This window comes from Neodiprion pinetum, chromosome 2 (genome assembly GCF_021155775.2).
Source record: "Neodiprion pinetum isolate iyNeoPine1 chromosome 2, iyNeoPine1.2, whole genome shotgun sequence".
NCBI lineage: Eukaryota > Metazoa > Arthropoda > Insecta > Hymenoptera > Diprionidae > Neodiprion > Neodiprion pinetum.
In genome coordinates this window covers 17,392,582-17,412,950 of record NC_060233.1, presented here as the reverse complement: position 1 = coordinate 17,412,950, position 20,369 = coordinate 17,392,582, and the positions used below count along the sequence as shown (strand labels likewise).

General features: G+C 38.6%; 1 protein-coding gene across 5 annotated transcripts in view; it reads right to left on the bottom strand.

Annotated features, from left to right (window-relative positions):
• LOC124212453 (zwei Ig domain protein zig-8) overlaps positions 1-19,329 on the bottom strand; it is a 508,955-nt gene extending 489,626 nt beyond the window's left edge. For all 5 annotated transcript variants that reach the window (XM_046612492.2, XM_046612494.2, XM_046612493.2 and 2 more), the window contains exon 1: positions 17,559-19,329. The gene's annotated coding sequence lies outside the window, so the exon portion shown is untranslated. The remainder of the gene's footprint in view (positions 1-17,558) is intronic.
• Positions 19,330-20,369: the final 1,040 nt, after the last annotated feature.

Genomic DNA, 20,369 nt, shown 5'->3' with positions numbered 1-20,369 from the left:
CATTGTGACTGTTATAATCGTTCTTCTCTCCAAAGTTCAACCACTATTTTGTCCACCCATTTATTTCCCTGCATTTCTGTTTTGTTTTTTTTTTCCTCGCTTTTTTTCCTTCCTGCAGTACAACCCCACATCGGCGCTTGCGACGCCTCGATTGTTTTAAATTTAAATGAACTTACCTCACCCAACCAAATCTGAAGGCATCCCCTCTGCGATGTTGCGTTATGCCTGCGAGACCTCCAGAGTTCCCTGCGGTGAGTTTCTCTTTTATGGAGGGCATCATTTTTCTTCTTCTGCCTCGTGTGTGCGCTTCTTTTTTCTGCTCTTGGATTCGTTTGTTTCTCCTCTATCCACTACACTTCCTCATCGCGGTATGAGTGACTCGCGAGGTTTTAGATTTTCCACAAGCATTCACGGGCCATTACTTCCGAGTCGTTTTGATCAGAACAACGACATTCCTTACTCCGGCTCTCGCCGTTATCAAACGGTATTCAAATATATTGCGATACGCAAGCTCTCCTTTTGCTCAGTTTGTTAAAACACTACGGCTTTTAGCTTTGGCTTTAATTACACTAGGTATTCCAATTACCCATAATCAACGGTAAATAAGAGACAGCAGTAAACAGAAAGAGAAAACATTATTGTAATCTGAAATTCTGATCTATTATTTCCGACTTCCTGATCTTGTGTATTTCAAAATTTGGGTAAAAATTGTGAAAATCGTAACGTTCGGTTTTATGACTATAAAAGAAAGAAATGTTGAAAGTGTCGTAGCGTGGAGACGCACACAACTCGTTGATTTTTCAGTAATTTGATAGGCGTGAATTTTGCCTCACACATACTTAATGTCAGGGCTCGACCGTAATCGAAACGAGACCAAATTCAACTTGACCTATAGGCCTTTGCTCGCAAAAATGTCACGACCGCCGGTAAACAGTTGAGAGAGGAAGTGGGAATGTTTAATTTTAAAATACATCAAAGGATCCGATGGAAAACATTCCGTTAAGGTTAATGATTCTTGACAAGAATTATAGTTGCGGTACATCAGAAACTAGTCTACCCCACTGTTTTGTGCTGATTTAGTTCTACTGGCGTAAACTTTATCAGCTGAGTAAGAGCAAATTTATTCACTCGCATCCATAAATAATGATACCACGCTAGAATTAATTACTCGATAAATCAACACGGAATCACTGTGACTAGCTAAACATCGGAACTAGCTGTAAGCAGTTTGCTCAAATTGACACTAAGTTTGCACCACGGTGACAGCTTAAGTCACGAACGGTCACGACGAGCATGACTGAGCATGCCAATCAGAACCGCTATCAAAGGCAATGTCGTAAGGTTGAAAAAAAAAAAACAAAAATCGAACTTCAGAGGAAACAAATGTCCAAATCGGTCCTGTGATTCAATGAAATTTATGTATCATATGAGAATAACAATTGGACTTGCTATCCTTAGAGTGACCGTAGGCCCATCATGTAACATAGGCACAGACGTAGCACTTCATCAGGATTATTGAACAGCAGTTAAAATACTGCCATTGTATCAAATACCGGGCCTTGGAAAGTTCTAGCAATTGGTAGGGTGGACCTCTCCCGACTGCTTTCGCTCATGATAATTTATTCCAAGCGGATAATGTTCTTCTTGATGCAAGATGCGGTAGTAACAGCCTGTCGTTCCAATGAACTTAGCGTCAAGCGTTCGCTTCAGTCTACTCTCAAGTTCCGTGGTACCATAATGTAATAAACAATTTCTACTCATCAGAACACAGTTTTCTTTCATCAACAATAAAACTGCCCGATAAAAGTTACTTGATTTTCCGAAAATTTACCATAGTTACGTTGCGTTTGACTGAATCTATCAGTCAGCGAAATCGTATCGCAGCAATATTTTCGTCTGCACGGCAAAGAAGGCAACTCACAAGAAACAAGGCAAACTTTTCCTTGTCAAGTAGCGAATGGAGGTAATGTTGTTACGATGACTTGTAGCGGTCATTAGATGGTCTTGAGTCATATTAACAATAAAAGTTTGCCAAGCCATCGCAAATCATTACATCAATCATTTGAGACTTTTGAGACCTTATCCTGATAAAAAAATTCGCATAGCCTACAAAACCTCCATATGCCGCGCTTGACAGCTGAAGCTTAATGTGCCCAGTCTGCATGAGAAGTCACCGAGCTGGCTAACTTTCATCATTTCCTCCCGGTGCGACGACGTATTATACTCAAAGTAAATGTATTAAGACAAAAAAGTGGGAGAGGAAGAAAGAGAGAGAGAGAGAGAGAGAGAGAGAAAGAAAGAAAAGAATTTACTTTCATCCATCACAATATTGGACAAACTTAAGCGAGGTACCGAAAGAACTTTAGACTAATTATGAGTACAAGAGAACAAAGGTAAGGTGTGCAGACGAAATAGTAAAGGGAAGTACCATCGACGTACATTTTTAGTGTTAAGGAGAAATTCTAGCCTTATGATACATATATGCTAAAAGGCTGTTAATTTGTTGTTGTTTTTTTTTCTTTTTTTGCATGGTTTTGTATAAGACATGATGTCCCACATTGGAAAATAATTCCGGTAAAACTTCGCCATGTTTGAAATTTTTCTTTTAGAATGAAAAAGAATTTCGCAAAATCTATGCTTGAAGTTGTTCGAATTACTCAACAGAACATCTGAAAAATCAGCGGATCTTGATATCAAGTATTGAAAGAGGAGATACGTTTTTAAGTCAATGTTTTTTGTACTAGCATGCTCTTCGATTTCATGTTATATGACTTCTACTGCCATGAGATATAGATCTAGAACTAGCGGAAGTAAAGTAACGTGGAACGGGAATGTCGAGGAAAATTTTTGAACAATTCTGTGCGCGGAGTAGGTGTAACAAAGTGGAGATGCGCAAGTCGCTGTAAGCCGTATGCAGATAGATCGCGTTCGATGAGAATCTCACGTAAGTAGGAGGGACAGCCGGTACGAGCAATAGTAAGAAAGAACGAGAGCAGAAAATATAACCTTCTCTCACTAATCGTTAACTGGCCAAGCTTACGCCGAAACGGAATGATATGTTCGTCACGAGTGACACCACTTACTAAGCGTACGCACGTATTAAGAGGAACGTATTAAGAGCTTTATATTCAGAATGCCAGACAGATCATAGTGCACGACGTACCAATAGTAAAAGATGGGAAATATTAACGTAGTGACTAGCGTTTTGCGTAGCGGCTTCGAAACGAGGCGTTGAAAAGGCAGATGGCTGACGAAGACTACCATGTACACGGCCAGAAATGAAGTTGATATGAGCGGCCCATGCAAGTTTCTTGTCGAAGGTAACTCCATGGTTGCGGGCTCACAATCAGAAAAGGGAAAGCGGTGTCCATTTAGCGTCATGTTAGGCTACTCTTGGAGATCGGCTGTGGATGTGGCTGTGGACGAACGGTCTGTTGCCGAGCAGTAGGGCGAAGGTCTTGTTTGTATTGAGACGTGTAAAATAGTCCAAGAAAAAACCGCTTCAATATCCTCATTCACACGATCCATTGCCTCCGGAAGATTTCCAGGTGTGCACTGCAGGTAAATTTGTAGGTCATCAGCGTAGAAAAGCTGATGAAAGAGTGGCGAAGGAACGTAGAAATGTCATTGATAAAAAGCAAGAATAGCAGTGGACCCAAGACCGAACCCTGAGGATCCCCCAGATCAAGAGGAGCCCACGAGGGCAAACCCGCGTTCGCGACAGAAACCGCTTGCACCCTATTTTGAAGGTATGACGCTACCCGCTTTAACACGTCCTGCGAGAAGCCAAGATTATAAAGCTTAGTTAGTCGAATAGCAGGAGACAGCGTACGGAAAGCCTTACTGTAATCGAAGATCACCAGAATAGTCACCTTACGATCGTTCACACCTCTACGGATGTCTTCGCTAAGCCCAAATACGGTGGACTGTGAGAAATAGAGATAGAGAGTAAGAGAGAGGGCGTGCAACGTATGAGTGACTCGGTCGAATGATCAGTTAGAACACGCAAAGGTGAGGTGCCGATTTTAAATTTGTGTGAAACTGTCAATTGCAGAAAATGTATTTATTAATAAAATTCTGATAAGGTAATCCATGGATATAAATTTATAAATACACCTAATACGACACTAATTGTATGAAAATAAAACAGAAGAAAACTGAAAAATCCCCTGCATAATTGAAAAACGTCCATACTATTGTTGATAATCGTACTTCTTTCACCATACATTATCGGACGCTCTACTCTCAGAAATGCATTTTGATCAAGCCAGGTTTGGTAGATCGTGACGTGCAGGGTATTTCTTTTCATGTTGAATAGCCTAAAACCTTAAACCATTAGACACGCTATGTAAAGCCCAAAAGTGCAGGCGAGATATGAAGTCTTAGTTATACTCTAGTGCTCTCTAGCAAAGTGTTATTTCCTGGATTATGAACCAGAGTGGAAGCCATTCAAACTTTGTGCCTTGCAGTTTAGCCCACATATTTGGCTTTCGGTAGTAGTTAAGGTATTTATGTATTCGAACACCAGTATTTACATGCCGCAAAGTCCTGTGAAAATTTCAGCCTCTTAAATACTGCAAGGATCTAATGCCATCGCATTGAAACGTTTGTGAAAGTATACCTACAAGTGTCAGAAAATAATCTCACAAATTTGAAATGTGAAATCTACTTTACGGAATAAATCTGTGTCCAGTTTCAAGGCTAATCATATATTCCTGGATCATTGATATAGCTGAAACTGTAACTTATCCATTTCTGTATAACTGTTATCGGCTGGTGATGATCAGTGAACCCGAAGGAGTTTAGGACCTCTAGACTTCACTCGGAATTTCATTTATTTTTTTGTTTCTCTTTTCTTATACTAACTCATAAGTGAATAATAGCGACAACACTATAATTCTAAAACCTGTACTTCTTTGATTTTCAATAGGTAAGTCAAAGAGTAACTATCCTTATCGCGCTTTATGTTCAAGAAGTGTCATGCACCCGGTCAACTTGAGTCAGACCAGGGACTTTCTCAAAGTCACGAACGCGAAATGTCTTGGACGCCTCAAGGTCTCTAAGATGCAATGTCATGGCCGCGCGTGGACCCAAATGGGGAAAGTCACGCAAGCACGTTGCCCAATCTGAAAAGTGACGCCTGTTTGTTGTCTGAAACGGAAAAAGTTACGATCAGTTGCTGTCTCAAACGAGAAATGTCATGGATCATTATTTTCCGCAGCGCCAAAACACCACGAGTACTACCTATCCATAAAATAGTAGATATTGCCTTGCATTTCCTTTGTTTTTTATCTACATTCTAAACAATTACACGTGAAGTATATACATATGTACATATATAAATTAATATGAGTACACCGCAAATCAAGAGTGACCGAAGAAACGCCTCTAAAATTGAACAGTATTATTATACTCAAACCGTTTTCCGTTCGTTTTTTTCTCTCACAGCCTCACTTAGTAATTTGCTGGATGACCGGATCAGTTATGTCGTAAATCAAAGAATCGCACGTAAAGTTTTTGAATTACTGTGAACGCGAGGCAGATTCGAGATTTGCGTTATCACCCTTCGAGTCAGAATCGACTTAAAATGCGCGAATATTGATATAGCGTACGAACGAGCACTCACTGCTAATTTCAATCGACCAAATGTAGAGAAACCTTTTTCACAGTTAGATACCTGATCCTGACGCGTTCAATTTAACTAGCGGCTCGTTAAATGCAACGGATTCAATTTCGCTAAAAAGAAATCTCAGCAACGCAACGTAACCAGCCCCCCTTGTCCCTCCGCCGCCGTTAATCCCGTTGAAAGGCGAATAGATGCACGTATATGCGGCGCAGATACCTTGTACAGGAAAAACGAAATACAATGACAACCAACATTTTCACCAAAAAGGATTTCCCGATGGGCAGGACTTGAGAGGAAAAAACAATTTCTAACGAGAACGGAGAATGCCAGGAATCGATATCGAATAGTGCCGTTCAGCCTGATCGAAAAAAACATTGATCAGTTGTGTTTCACTGGTTTTTTGTTTGTTTGATTTTTCTTCAGGCGGGCGGAGAGCCTGATTACGTATTTTTTGGCGGCTACGTCCGATGAAGCTTTCGACACTGCTACAGAAATTTTTCGTATCTCGTACTTTTGTGTCCGCAAGGAGCCAATAACTACAATAAAAGAGAACTGCCGAACTCAAATCATGCTCGAAAATTAGATAATATTCGTTTTCAGTTTTCAACACAACTGCTAATATATAATTATTAATAATACAACCGGAAAACCAATGGCAGAGCTGGCAAATAAGTTCATTGATTGTAGGCAGTGAATTTGTCTAGTATGTTTGATGAAATGGCCCCTTGAAATTCTGAGACTTTATCAGGACTGCAGGTAGTAAGATTTTATACAATTAATATGACTTCGTTTGTAATATCTACAATATATTCTACATATAACGAGGGTTGTGATCAATCTCGGCAGAAACTACACAATAGCAATCATGATATTACTAATGACATTACATCCGCTGTTATTACTGATACGTCACAGATACAGAACTGAGTTGGTAAATAGAGATACATATTCATATAACAAATGTGACACAGATGCCTAGGAGATCTACGAATCAGATATCCAACGTTGATGTAACAACAATATGTCACAGGTGTAGCCAAAAATGCGTTGCAAAAAACTAAAACATATCTTCGGTGTACTTGTGTTTTTTGTTTATTAGAAATGTATTGTTAGTTACGATCAACTTACCCACATTTAATATACCTATCTGTGCCTATAAAATTAACCTATATATTGGTACATGACCTACCTATCCGCAGTCTGGTACTTACCTTGACTATCTATATTTTCGAGGATTGTAAAAATATTTAGACACTTACTCGTAATGCTGACATTATTGCAGTAAAACATTTTTACGTTAAACTGAATTTATCATTACATGACCATTCTTGACACGCAAAATTTATCTAGATTCTATGAATTGTGATGTTATAAGGTTGTGTTGTCGATGCACGCACGCAGCTGTGAGGATTTTGAACCATGTAATATTGTGAGGTTACATTTTTTCAAACGTTATGAGGTCCTGAGATATGAGATATATGGGAAAAGTTCCTAGTCGTTGAGAGGAAATTGCCGAGAAACACAGAGACTTGAGCATTGTAGAGTATACATACCTGTTGTATCATGTTAGTGATCTATCAGTTTGACATATCAGGCACGGTACATGAACATTGAATATCCAAGGCAAAGTGACAGTGTTGCGTGATTTGCGTTTAATATAAAATTGTGCTGTTCTAACTGCGTAACGCTGTGATCCCTGTGTTATGCAATAGTTACTTGTGTGAAGTACGATGTCAATTCCACGTATTAATTCTGCTTTCCTAAATATATTGCTACATTGAACTTGTAAAATGAGCGACCAGAGTACTACGTGACATAACAGTTACATATATTTGTGCTCGTTTTGTGATATAACAATTTCACAGGAGAACTACACCGTAAAAGGTGAAATGTACTAGTGATCGTACAGTACAGTGTAACAGTGGTAGAAAAGTGTCAAGAATGTTTACTGGAATGGGTTATAAACATGATGTTGTTTGCTTTCAAATTTATGGTATCAAAAAGGAGAGCTGTATTGGTTTACGGAAAATTCAGGTTCATAAGGGTGTTGATTTACTACAAATTACTTGTAATGCTACGCAGGAAAAAAATTTAGCCAAATTGAATGTGGTATAAACGTAGACAGACCGTTGCGAAGGTAAAACAATGAATTGTGTGACGTTATTTATACGAAGATGAATGACGACCATTTAAGGTGTCAAATTGTAGAAAACTAAAATTTTAGGTATCGAGGCACAGGAGCTTAGAACCTTTCAAGAGTCACTGACAGTAGGTGGAAATTTGAGGAAGAGGTTCGTTTCTAACTGCAATGTTAGTTCAGAAATCCAGTAATAGTTCATGTTTCGTTGAAATGGTCGTGTGAATTTCCTTCTCCGTTATATCACTCTTTCTCAACGAATGTCGTTTGCTCAATAAAGAAAACAATAATAATAATAATTGAACAAGTATCCAAATATATACGTTTTTCTGATTGTTGGCAGAAGCTCCAATGAATGTCCACACTTAAAAATAATATTTTATTCGATCAGTTAGCGGTGATCAACACGAATTTTGGGTCTGGGTTCTAGACGTCAAATTTATACTTCTTTCACGCAAGGAATAAATGAAAAAATTTCATGGGATAAAGTCTGTTTTTTATTTCAACGTGCTTGCTACCTTCTGATTATACTATCAATCGAAAACTTCACCGACGTATTTATCAACGTAAAAAAGACAGAAACAAACTTTATAAGTAATAAATAAAGATTTTGGTTATTATTCGATGAGTACAATCAAAATTTATTTATTTAAATATAAACCATGCAACAAATTTTTTTGTTCACCTGTGTTATTATTACTATCTCTATGATTATGACACTTTTTGCGAGGCATCTAATGCTTGGGTATATTTTTTGATTTGCTCAAGTAAAAAAAAATAAAAAATGAATCTAAAATCAAATGATCTTCCAAAAAACCATGTTCCCTGTGTTTTTTTTTCCTGTGTGATAATAAATGTACATACTTTAGGCTCAACAAAGTTACCATGAATTTATGATTACGACACCGACTAATGTTTCGTAAGAAAATATAAATTGTTGAATGGAATTCATCAAGCAGTAATAAAGTATGAAAATATTTGTCACCAGATGCGTTCAATATACAAACCGACATTTGTCAGACTTACCCAAAATGCTACAAATGTAGGAAAATTTTCAGGATGTCCCGAACACTCTTCTTATGCGTTTTGTGAATGATACTTAATTTTGCCGTTTACTAAAATAGCTTAAATATGTGCCACAAATACGTTTACGTGTGACTGGATATAATTCAGTACTCCAATTAAGCGTCATATTGCTAACTCAATCAGTGTTTACTTTTAAATTACGGTCCTTTCTTTTGTCGTTAAGTCATTCCGTCTCTGTGACTTCGCGAAGTGTTGCAGACGTATTTCTCTATTCTACAGGGCACGTCGTACGAGCGCGACGAATTTTTATCTTACAAGGCGGAAGTTAGTGACATTCACGTGTCGAAACATCATGGAATAAATCGTTGTCAAATTTTAGAAGGACACTCAAGAAGATGGCTTTTCAAAATATGAACATGTTTTCTTTCTTACGATTTACTGTCCGAAGTTCAGACAATCCTAAGGGTGCGAAGTAACGATGTTCCTAAACATGCATCGTTAAAGTAACGTTACTAACTTGAACCTCGTTTTATCCGTACCAACTTGGCCCCAGAGGGCCTGAAAACGCACCCGTCAACTAGTAGTTATTCGATCCTTCCGTTATCTTTCCTACTTGTGGACCATACCAGCGGACATCAAGGCACCCTCGCCACTCCGTGATATACCTTATACATATATGTATAGCTATGGACATACGTCCCCACGACAACGTGGGGGATGCTGGTGGAATGGTCCCCATCCCCGGACCGCTCCACTTTGCACCCAAGGCTATAAAACATTTATTCGACACTCAGATTGTCGCCATTTAAATTCAAGCAAATAGTTATCGAATACCTGCAGCATGATACTCACCAGACACTTGTATATTTTATGGGTCAGAGACTCGCATTTCGGATGCATAACACTACATTTGAAACTCCCAACGGAATTCACACTCGCGTTTTAGAGATACACAGAGTGCAGTAAAGGGCAAAATTCAGATAAAATCGTTTGCATTATTAACAACGGGAATTAATACACTTCTGGAGGCTACGTGACACTTCTAAAAGAACGATTGATCATTACTGAGTTTCATACTGTGTGCACAAATTATGAAGATGTCAGATTACAAAATTGACGGTGATGAACGGTTGAATGGGAAGACTGAGGTACTAAGGATAGATCTGACATTCAGATATTAAAAAGTTCACGAAGAAAACCATGTGCGCTGTACTTTTCAGGTCTGGACACAAACAAAATATCGGAAGAACAATGTCATCAACTGGTTTTACAGGATTCAAAAAACCGAACACTTGAAATTTTCTAAATGTATGAAAACGATCCTCAAATGCTTCTTCTACAACGAATGGTTCACGCTAAATACTTCCATTCGAGGTAAATAATACTTTGAATATAACAGGTGAATCGTAGATTTTGAAAATCCGGTAATAAAGTTTGATGACACAGTACATAATAGTGTAACCAATGAATTTTGAGGATGGGCAACTGTGGATAGTCCGTAGTTATTCAGAATGTGCCATTTATAACTGTATATGTGCATATTTTTTTCTTCTTTTCCCACCGTTATCACTGATTAAACAAAGCGTGGACCACCATAGCTTTGCCTTTCAGCCTACATACACGTGCGGCTAACCACAGAAAAAGATGATTAGAATTGCTTTGATCTATGATCACTGAAAAAACACACCTCAGCTTGTTTATTCGCACTTAAATTGGACGATTTTTACATACTTGAGGCGTGAAAAATACATCTCATTCACTATGTGCATATGCGTTTTTGGAAGCATGATCACAAAGCTGTTCGACCATTTATTTTGATCTGAAAAAAAGTAATTGACTGATTATAATAAATTGGTAGAGATATTAAACAAAATCATTCAAATGTCCATCACTCTCTGCTGCTGCAAAATGACTAACGACCGTATTTGGAAATGAATTACATTAGGCGCTTGACAGCGGAGTTAACTATCCAGAGAAGTTAATGACTATCAGAAGAGTGGATTCATCATCTCAGCCGGAATTATGATGAAAATTTAGAATTTGGTAGAATTAGCTACGAAATCGTCTGGGAGTTCCGGTTTTAAAATATAAGGGTAAAGTAACAATGCATTCCTGAAAAAAATCGTTAGTCATTGGCAACGTTATGTTTGCCTAAAATTCAGCGAATTGAAATCAGGCAAAATGTACTCATGTTTTGCGAAATCAACTGCATTGAAATCACCAAACAAGTGCAAGACAGTAAGTTGTCTTCAATGTGCCGTCACATTAACATTACATTGCAGGTTGAAAAATTTTGAAGATACCCACTTTCCATTCACTGTCTTAATATCCAGTACACAAGTTCTCGTCACAGGTAAATTTATTTTCCCGAATTATTTCAAGATATCTTGTCAACGGTATTTTAAACGAAGACAAATGTCAAATACTAGAAATACCTGACTGACGAAGTAGAAATCAGTATGGCTGATTTGAAAACCTCTGAAGTTCGCATTCACTTTGTGAAAGTAACGAACTCGGAGAAATCTTACTGTAGTCGTGCCTCCTGCAAAAAAATGAGTCTTTTCATGTTTCTTTAACTATTACCTCTAGTTTTTGATGCCAACACATTAGTAAATGCAGCCGATTGACCACACAAACAACTTCAATGCAATATTTTCCGGAATTCTAGTTAGCTGCGTGGAATAGTGTGTGGAATAGACTGGGATACGAAGGATGCGGAGCATTTGCAGAAGAGTTTTGTAGTTTCATTCGCAAACTGCATTCGAACAGATCGACAAAATGAAAGTGTTTGCATGTTTGCACGTGCGGGTGTCATTGGTATAAATGACCACACCACATCCCCCTGTCTTCGCTTCTGCTTTTACTTTTATTGAATTTTTTTTCCAACGTCGTGCTTCCTAGGTACGCAAATTAAAATTTCGAACCCACCATCTAATTTTCATTCTAGACTGAGGATTTAACTTTAAACTCCAAATAGTCAATTCCCAAATCGAAAATCCTTGCAGGTTAATGGAGTGTGCGTACATCTCGAAACGTTTTCTGTTTCAGAGAACCGAAACGTCCGGGGAAGTTATAATATAACCATTTTCCACACTCATTACTATACGTTTTTAGTCTTTTCTGCTCTTTTTACTGTCATTGATGATATCCAATCAAAGACAAGAACCGCTGTGAGAAATCGGACTGATTACTGTTCGAACTTCATAAATCAACATCTCAAATTGTTCAAGACATGTTTCGCAGTATCCGCAATTACGATCACTAGAGTAGTTTTTGTAGTAACAAAAACAAACCGGTGCTCCCACAGAATTACAGATCCCAGGCAACTGTTACTGACCTAAACACGGCCTGACCGAAACAGTTGTTCAGCTGGATTCAGGTGATAATTGCTTGAACTCATTGTCCGAGGAGGCAACGCATTGGTTATCCTTGGCTGTTTATGGTTTTGGTTGCGGGTACTAGTATGTACAACGGTCCAGCTAGATTGCAGTGAATTTTGCATTCATCGAAATGCGTTCGCAGTTCAAGTCGTGTACCTGAAGAAAGAGCTAATTGGTTCGACGTGTTTATTTTCTTATATGTAGGTTCAGATCGGTTGTTAAATCGCGTACACTCGGTTAATGGTTATATTATACGCTACTTTGATTACGACACGGACACATACTCTGACAATAGATGCACGAGCGTTTACGCACAAATGGATTATCTCAACGTTACTTTTCGGCCTGTGTTTATGTGCATGCCGCTGTTTAGGGACTGTGCGTACGGAAGGTCGGAAGTAAAGTCGTGTTGTCTTATTATTTTATTTAGCGTTCTGTTCATCCCAATGTGCAATCAAAGAGGCACGCTAAAGGTGTGTGTATTACCTCATTGATTTCCAAAAGCGGATGACGACTTGTTTCCGGCACGATGCGTTAAGAAGTACAAGTGCATATCGGATGCTTAGATTAGTAGCAGATGCAACCAAACATAATGTTCGAATTCCAAACAGGGTTCTTTCTTAGGATGAATTTATGTTGAAAATGAAATGAAAATAGTAGATTGACAGTAACTATGCAAAAAATGATGTTCGGAAATAGACATTGGTCTATCTCGAGAAAAATACCTGATACGGGAATGAATAATGATTTTTTCAATTTCGCAGTAACATGTTGAGAAATGATTATTTGCAACTTAGATGCAAAGCAACTATCGAAGATGAGGCTGAATCGAACAGCCGTACCCTTCCCATGGAAATTTAGTTGATCAATCAATTTTAATATATGTATGGAAAAATTCATTAGAACTGTCAATAGCCTATCTTCGTAATTGGAAATTATACATTGACAATTGTTCGGTATGCAAATCGATTTGAAAATCGGTAAAACTGAGACGGGAGGCGTACGCCCTCCTTCCAGTTACGATGGCGGTACGGCAGGGAGAAAGGGAAACACATTTCAATATTACTTTATGAAATGTTTGCCGTCGGTATTGCTCCGGCATAACGTAACTGTGTCACGAACAAAATCACGCTCCGGAACCCTGCGTATCTACATTTCGACTGTATCCACGTAATTGAACTTTCAATTTTTTAATAATGTATTGCGAGAGAAAACATTCTTCTAACATAAAAATGCAGAAATAATGTTTAAGAAGGTGATTTAATAGATTTTGGATGACGGGAAAAAAGTGCCTCCATTGGAAAATAGTGAAAATCTACTAAATTTGATAGTTAGAGTCGATCGTTGTATTCTAAACAGTTCGAATTGATTTCTCATTCGTTAATTTTTTAGAAATCAATAGAGATAGCAGTTTATTGACATGTATTTGCTTTTGAGTGATGCACAAACAGATTTCTTATAGCTGAATTGTAATGATTTTACCAACACCGAATCCTTCGTTTTTTCGAATTTTTTTTTTTTAAGGAACGTGTCGAACTGTCGAAAGTTGGATTTTACAGTTTTTTGATTGCAAATAAAAATTGTTTTCTACGCCACATTTAAGTATATTGATCACACTTTACCCAGTCAAACTTTCTATACCGTTAGAGTTTCAACATCTTTTTGTTAATAAACTTTTTCAATAGACTGTACACACCCGATATATTTTGGTGCTCGATATAATTCTGGATATTTTAAAACGTGTTTGCTTCGCAGCTTCGGTTACATTTATATTTCATTCAGATTAAAATAATTAAACGAGTTTTCGTATAATACCGCATAAAATTTATGAAATTGTATGAATCTATAGCGTAACATGTTATTCCTTTTTTTTCTGGGATCCTTATGAAGACCTTGTTTCTTGTTACCGTGAACTTATCTTCAAAACTAAAACCAGCGAAAAATGTTTCCAAGTCGATTGATCCGTAGAATTAAAAATATCAAACTTTCATAAAATATGAGTACTAGGGTACTTTGCCCAAAAAGGCTGATTCAACTTTCTTCCCTCTTTTTCGTTCTCCTCGTAAATAATGTCTGTTTAATTAGTGCCTGTTGGGTATAAAAAGTTGGGTGCCGATATAAATCCAGTTAAGTGTCAATATTAAGCCAGTTGGACAGTTCGAAAAAAAATTTAGACATAAAGGTAATAGATTTTGAAATCTATTTCGGGGAACAAGAATGGGTTTGACCGGATTTTGGAAACCACATCGTTCAAAAAGCGAAATAATAAAACAGAAAGCTGAAATAGTGCCATCAAGACTATACAGCGCTGGTTGAGTATTGATTTAAGAAATAATCTTTTCGGCGTGCGACAAGACTGATTTCTCTCATTTCTTGCCGGCATATCAAACCAGCCTGACTCAAGAGAGAGCAAAAGAAATTTCAGCACTTTAAACTTGGCGCACAATTTCGCTCGTTGCAGATATTTATCAGGCCGCAAAATCGTTGCGGTGGTACAGCCGTCGCAAGGTAAAGTACGCGGGTAATAAATCACCTCCAATCTTGTGAGAAATTGATTTGACCCTGTTGGATTTTTATTTGGATGGACCTAATACTCCCCCCTTATAACCTCAGGTCAAGCATCGGGCCTATTTTGCTTGATAAATACGTACCGATTTGCAGGTTTCCAGCCGATTTCTGGCTGTCAGCAAATGTGACGATGCCACCATCTTTTTTTTGGTAAATCTGCTCAGAGCACAATTAAACACCTCGGGAAGCAAGGTGACGAGGTGAGCGTATTGTGCGTGCGGATATTAACATCTGATGATTACGTCATCAAACGTAAATAATTATAAATAAATTGTATTACTAGGGAAAAAAGTGGACGATTTCCGATGAGTGTGCATAAAAGGAAAATGCGGAAATCGTACGAGTACTAGTGTGAACGCAACGAAAAAGTTCAAACACGCAGTTAATATGGTATCTTTACTGGTTTGATAGTTATACATTTTACAAAGAGAAAAAACAAAGTTATTTCTCGCTTAGAATTTCACGCGATGAAAGTCTTATCGCTTGTTGCACAGTTTTTAATCGGTAAAGCAATTATCGCGTGAAATTCTCAGCTAAAAATAATGACGGTTTCACTCTCTAAGACATTTATAAGTTATGGGCCACGAAAGATTCCATTTTGAGTAAGCGGTTAAAATTTTCGGTCTTCTTGAAATGATGTGACAAAAAAATGAAACGAGATATCGAAAATAAGTTATTCAAATCTAAGTGTTGCGGGCTAGATGGAAAGATCCGGTAAGTGGCAATCAGAATCTGTACCTAAGCTCACCCAGACATTTGTCCGCTAGATTTGATTACGGTTCTTTTCATTGATTCCAATGCTCACGTACAACTACAATTACTGACTAACAGATGGACAAAATAGGTGACGAAAGGAATAAATGTTTCTATATTGTGACAAAAGGATGTAGTTTAATGATAATTGGTTATTAAGTATAAGATTTGGCGTCGACGCAGAATGGTTCTGAGAGTGACACGATATTGTTTGGAAGGGGAAATAGAAGTTGACATTTTAAAGTGGATGAGAAGCGATTATACATGAAAAGTGCATGAATTCAGAATAGCGGGGGAATTAATGTAGCTGGATATGTGACACTGCGAGTGTCGTATGTGCTCGTCTTACAACCAGTTCATCCGTGAGGCATCCACGATCTCATATGTGTGAAGAGAGAAATAAGTTTTGAGAAGGCTATGTGATCTTTAGTTCCTAATTTATTAAAGAAATAGGTGGAAGTATCACCCGAATATTAAAGTGAGTTGCGAATATGTTTCACCTAGTGATAACGTGAGAGTTCATTAGTGTTAGGAACCTCACATCAAATACCGGCCTTATTTAATACAACGCAAATTTTCTTCAGATTGTTACGTATTCGATCAACTCGTTCTTAAACGTTGAAGTACACTGTCGCTTTGACTATAGATATGTAAAAAATATCTTATAACCTCGTGGATATGAACGTAGAACGAGAGGTCCAGATAAGCATCGTTACAAAGCTTTTCAATTTCAAAATATAGTTAACAAAGTTGGTCGATTGGGGTTATGATATGCGTGGTGTATCACGGTAGTCGTGAGCCAGCGTTACTCATAACATCAGGTGACTGCCGTTTTTCGTATATTGGTTTAATAAAAATTATAATATATCGAACGTACGAGATTTTAATTCACTCTTTCTAAAGCACTAAACTCATTTTCGTTATTCGATTCCACCATAAAATGAAATATAATGGTTTGCAAATGCTGTGATTCTTTTAACATACGAGTCTTACATTTTTATTAGTCATTACAAAACAAGATATTGTAAGATTACGTTTTCTTAATCAATTATCTACTTCGTGTAGAACTCTACTTCGTTTGTCCCTAACTTCGTACATTTTATTGTAGATGTGGATAAACAATGAAGCACATTGATACGAAGTCTTTTCCTGACGAAATAACCAACAATGTTTTACAGGCAGAAAATACGCACAACCAACATATGGCTAATGTCCAATGAATCCACGGTGACGAATATTTCATTCTCGATTTGTCCACCATGCGTATAGTTTTCCCTATTTTTTTTCTACGCGAATAAAGATTCATTTCGAATGTGTTCCCCACCTAAGATTTCGCAGTACAATGTAGCTACAAGTAACAAAATGATGATCAAAGTACAACAATTGTCCTCCCGTGAAAATTAATTTTTTGATGATTGTGCAATACCAGCAACGAATTTCACCTCGTTCACCTCATTCTGTACATAAATGTTGAATCTTTATTGTATGTCCTCTTTTCCTCCGCTGCACATAAATTTTCTTCTCAGTTGCTACCACCCAATTTACTTTCTATTCATATAACTGAATGTCTCATAATGCAATTCGCAATCATCATGAACAAAAATTGCCAATTATAAAGAAGAGTAGCTGCGATGTTATTGGGCACGACTGTTGTGTATATACGCAATTGTTTGACGATGGACCAAGGAAACTTCGAATCATAAATTATTTTGTACAAAGTTTTCTTCGACCATCATGTTCGTGATTGACAGGACACGGAGATGTAGAACAGACGTCTTACAGCTTAAAGTTTGACGGGATGATTATCTTTTACAGGCTACTTTAACTTAAAACGAACTATTTAATCCCTTTGCCGCACAAGTTAATGTGACGTTAAATCGAAAAGCTCGTCACCGAAATTTTCTTAAACATTAGCCAAAAAGATGATTCCCAATTGATTCCGTTGTTGTGTTTCAACAAGTGTACAAGAACCAAAATCCAACAAGGCCTGAACGGGATCGATCCAGAAATACATGGAATAACTATAATAATGATAAGAAGCGAAGTTGTCTCACAAATTACAACTCACCAGGCAGGCGTTTCTTCGCGCACTTGTTGTCACAAGGACTAAAAGTTGGGCCGTCTGAGTTGATAGAAGGTGATAGGTGAGAGATCCTTGTAAATCCTGAAGCTAACATCAACGTGACTGCTACGAGTCTTTTTCACAGCCTGGTTGCCGCGGAAATAAGTCGAATAGCGAGTTCTCGACTTTCAAAAGTACCGCATCACGCCTCCTCAGACATTACCTCTAGACATTCGTCGTCGCTTGCATTTTTCACGCCAACTGCAACAAATCCACTCCAAGACGCGTCTATGCCTCAATCTCCGCCAAAATTACCGTGAAAAATTTCAACTCCACATATATCCAACGAGCCTCTACTGCTTTTCTTCTTCTTTTTCGTTTGTAAAATAACTTCCACAAGCAATTAGTATGTTCACTTTTCACTTCCGATCAGCACAGGTGTCAACGAAGAGACGGGGAGGAGGGCAGGATGCAATAGAGGGGTTGTTTATTATAATTGGTCGCCCCTCAGCTCAACAGCTTTAGTAATCTCTGTGTATTCGCAGGATTTTTTGTATCTCGAATCACTTGATTCTCTTTTTTAATGACACTTTTACACTTTTACACTTTTACACTTCGATACCTTTACACTTTTACACGCAATGTAATCTTGTAGCGGACCAAATCATCCGCTCCGTCAGCAAATTAATATGGCACGTATAAGGCTACGTACACGGCCGAGAACGAAAACGGGACGAGCTACGCCGAAGGTTTAAAGCCTTTTAATGGAATTAATTCCGGCTATGAATAATACATCGATTCCTTCCATTTCTCAACGGACGAATGCCTGGGGCACGCGGTGTGTATCACTTGGTCGATTCGTTGCCATCGTCAACAATTTAGGAGCAAAACAAACAGTCGCAAAAGTAACCCCACAACACTTGACGCATTTGATCACTCTGTACTAACTCGACCGTCTAATCTCTCTCACGAATTCTTAGCAACGTCTATTCGTTGATCGCTTTTCTTGAGTAGGTTCAGCGTGCCAGTGTTATTATTATGATCCAAAAGGAATGGAAGTTCTTGTTCGAAACATTCGCTTTCTAGAACGGTAAATGTCGATGACGTGAAAAGTTTTCTTTCATGTTTGACCAACGACAGGGTAGGAGATCACAACATCGCAGTAGAACTGCCGAATGTTGTATTTACTTTCGTCTCTTTACCCGGTCCTGAATTTCCGTCTTCTTCCACGTCTTCTTTCGTTCCCTACAGGCTGAGAAAAGTTTCACCGGCTTCCGATATAACTTTCCCCAAAGATTCGAGAGATAAAATACCGCTCGCTGCGGCCGAGAACAGTTACTCCCGCTTCTCCAAGTAATGCAAGAGCCTCGATAACTGCGCAGGTACTTGATCACTCTGCTTAAATTGTACTTGTACGCGGCACACCCGGCTGTCACCGCCCCTACACTGTGACTCGACTGCCAAAAACAGGCTCGAAGGGAAACGAAAATATTTCATGCGGAAGAGGAATCACATGCACATACACAGACGCGCGCGCGCGATCGTGATAAGGAAAGTAAACAAAAAATGGAAAGAAATTATCTTTCAAACAAACCGAGCACCACCCTTGTCGCGCTTGCACGTAACGATCGGAGTGCAAAAATCAGGTTTATATCATTTCAATCGCGTCGTGGTAATTGCGACTTGTCACATCGATTATGCGGCGCGTTATAATCGACGGTTCACGAGGGTTTCGTAAAACGTTGGCCTTGCAAATCGCGCAGAGCAACCTCACGGTGAACAGCGCACTTCGCAAGGGGCGCGGCGTTACTGAACACAGAGAGCCGAGTCTCGCTCCGTTCTATACTTCGCTCTCTGTCGCTCTCGCTTCTCTTTCAGTATTCTCGATCCGTCTCTCTCCGTCTCTGCGCCTCGGAGCAACTCCGGGGATGTACGAGAGAGAGAGAGGGAGAGAGAAGAGAGTATAATAGTTCGTATCAATGAACCGATACTGCCTATCAACGTTTTCGGTTTGAACGACGATCGCTACGCTGAGTAATCCCTTTACAAACCCTTCCTCTACGAAACCTTTCTTCGTTTTGCAGGCTAACCGTAACCTTATTCATGAGCCAACGCTATTTGCGATCTTGGATAGGTTAGGATTGAGGGGGAGCATTACCGGCAGCTGCATAGGATCGCTTAGCCGCGCTAGTGAATATTAATTTATGGTGTACGTGATATTGCTTTTTCATATTTCATCGCATTTAAATGGTGTTAGCTGCAGGAACGATAATATTCTCCGAATAAGAGACGTTATTCGTTAAAAAAGTAGAAGTCTATTCACCAGGGAGGAGGTTAAGCACAATTAATCAATTATTGTGTCGTTTCGGTCGGGCCTAGCCCACCATCATGACTCATCAGGCTGATAGAAATATGAAAAAAATAAATAAACAGTAAGGGCAAGTCAACGATGTTATATAACCAATAAGTGGATAAATTAGAGGGTAGGTATTGCAACGTGTCAAAATCCGTCTACTCTATTCACACAATTCCGCTTGTAACTTAGAATTCAGCCAATCAAGACACACAATTTCGTCAATTTATCTCGCCGATCGGCAAATATGTAAGTGCGCGAGGTAAGACAGTGATCCATAGTCTCTACCGGACCACGGATGGCAGCGCCGAGCTTCACTTATAAAGAAGTTATCCCAGGTCAATCTCTCCGATTTGATTTCTTTTGTAACATGTTATAGTAGACTAAAAACTAAGCGACAGGCATTTTTCGTTATCTGCCATTGAACACTTTAAAGGTCAACGCGCACTATACCGAAGCGAAGC